This window comes from Chrysochloris asiatica, unplaced genomic scaffold (genome assembly GCF_000296735.1).
Source record: "Chrysochloris asiatica unplaced genomic scaffold, ChrAsi1.0 scaffold00004, whole genome shotgun sequence".
NCBI classification, from domain to species: Eukaryota; Metazoa; Chordata; class Mammalia; order Afrosoricida; family Chrysochloridae; genus Chrysochloris; species Chrysochloris asiatica.
In genome coordinates, this window is record NW_006408522.1 from 16,912,016 (window position 1) to 16,914,252 (window position 2,237).

At 45.0% G+C, this 2,237-nt stretch overlaps 1 pseudogene; it reads left to right on the forward strand.

Annotated features, from left to right (window-relative positions):
- The first annotated feature begins 247 nt into the window (after positions 1-247).
- The window catches only part of LOC102811031, a 20,079-nt pseudogene continuing 18,089 nt past the window's right edge, over positions 248-2,237 (forward strand).

The following is a 2,237-nucleotide window of genomic DNA, read 5'->3' on the forward strand; positions in this document are numbered from 1 at the left end:
GCTGGTTCTGGGGCTCAGGGCTCCCTCTGGTGCTTCTTCCTCCTTCTGTAGGCCCTGGGTACCAACTACTCAGAAGAGGCAATGGGTACCACTTGCCCTTCTTCCTCATTTAGAGAAGAATTGGGATTAAAGGCCCCTTCTTCCTCCTTCCAAATTTGGTTGGTTGAGAGCGGGAGTTCAGGGAATAACCTACATGATAGCTGATGCGTCAATCAAAGCCCTTTAAAAGCAAATGCGGGGAGCGTGACCTTCGTGTGCTTGTCTGCTGATATCAGTGTACTCTGAAAAAGGTGACTACTCTTGCAAAAATGTTACTTTGCGTGCTGTGTTCAAGGCTCCCATTCGACCAGATATCGTGAATTTTGTTCACACCAACTTGTGTAAGAATAACAGCCAGCCCTGTGCGGTCAGAGAACTAGCAGGTCACCAGACTAGTGCTGAGTCTTAGGGTACTGGCAGAGCTGTTGCCAGAATTCGCAGAGTTCGAGGTGGTGGGCTCACCGCTCTGGCCAAGGTGCTCTTTGGAAATATGTGTTGTGGAGGGCACATGTTTTCATTAACCAAAACCTGGCGTTATTGGCATGGTAGAGTAAACACAACTCAGAAGTGCTATGCCATCACCTCTGCCATGGTTGCTTCCATGTCTAAAGGTCATGTCTAAAGGGCGTCATATTGTGGAAGTTCCTGAACTTCCTTTGGTGGTTAAGGATAAAGTTGAAGCCTATAAGAAGACCAAGGAGGCAGTTTTACTGCTTAAGAAAGTTAAGGCTTAGAATGAGATAAAAAAGGTCTATGCCTCTCAGCGAGCGAATGAGAGCTGGTAAGGGCAAAATGAGAAATTGCCGGCATATCCTGTGCAGGGGACTGTGCATTATCTATAATGAGGACAGTGGTATCATCAAGGCCTTTAGAAACATCCCAGGAATTACTCTGCTTAATGTAAACAAGATGGCCATTTCAAAACTTGCTCCTGATGGACATGTAAGCCATTTCTGCATTTGGACTGAAGGTGCTTTTTGAAAGTTGGATGGCGCTTGGCGTAAAGCTGCTTCCCTCAAGAGTAACTACAACCTTCGTATGCACAAGATGACCAATACACACCTGAAAAGAATCCTGAAAAGCCCTGAGACCCAAAGAGCTCTCCGAGCACCACACAAGAATTCATCGCAGAGTCCTGAGGAAGAGCCCACTGAAAAACCTGAGACTCTTGTGGTAGCTGACCCTGTATTCAAAGACCATGCACTGAAACACTGTCTTCACCCCACCAGGCCAAGAATCACAAAGTCAGACTGGCTAAGGCAGCCGCAGCCCTAGAGACCAAATCAGAGGAGAAGGGGGTTCCAGGCAAGAAGCCTAGGGTAGGGAAGAAAGGAGGGAAGAAGACTGTTGATGTGAAGAAGCTGAAGAAGCCTGTGGTGGGAAAGAAGGCTGCAGCGAGCAAGAAACCAGCAGCGGATACAAAGAAGCCAGCAGAAAAGAAACTTCCCACAGAAGAAAAGAAGCTTGCTGCAGAAACTCTTTACATTTGTTTATACCAAACAAGTCATTTTAGACAGCGTATTTTGAATAAAACAGACCCAGTCAAAGAGACAGTAAGAAAAGAAAAAAAAAAAAGTAAATGCAGTTTATTTTGGAGCCATCAATATTTGTGCTGTCTTTGCAAGAGGATGCCTTCCTCGTTTCCTCTGTGATTGCAGCTGCAAGGCTGAGATCTGACCCCTGCCACAGAGCTGAGGGCCCATGGTGAAGCTGGGTTCAGTGGGGAAGGCGGAATAAGAATGATGGATCAGATGATGGGGTTACTTTAGGGCTGGAGGCAGGAACTTTGCTCAAACATGGATAGAAATCATCCTTTCTAGAACTGAGAGCATTGGTTGTTTTTTCCATTTGTTTTGGTTTTCCTTCCCATATAATACATTTTTAGCTTCTCTTTTCCCTAATGTAATCTTAGCAGAGATCTTTTAGTATTCATGATCCAGCCAACAGTGAATGTTAGGTTGTTAGGTGCCATTGAGTTGGTTCCGACTCATAGTGACCCTGTACACAACAGAATGAAACACTGCCCAGTCCTGTACCAGTCTCAGAATCATTGTCCTTTCGCCTGAGTCCATTGTTTCTGCCACGCTGCCAATCCATCTCATTGGGTGCCTCCCTCTTTTTTTTTTTTTTTCTTAAATGTTTTATTGTGAATTATGTGATAGTTTACATGGGAGAACATTAGTTTTACATTCATTCTA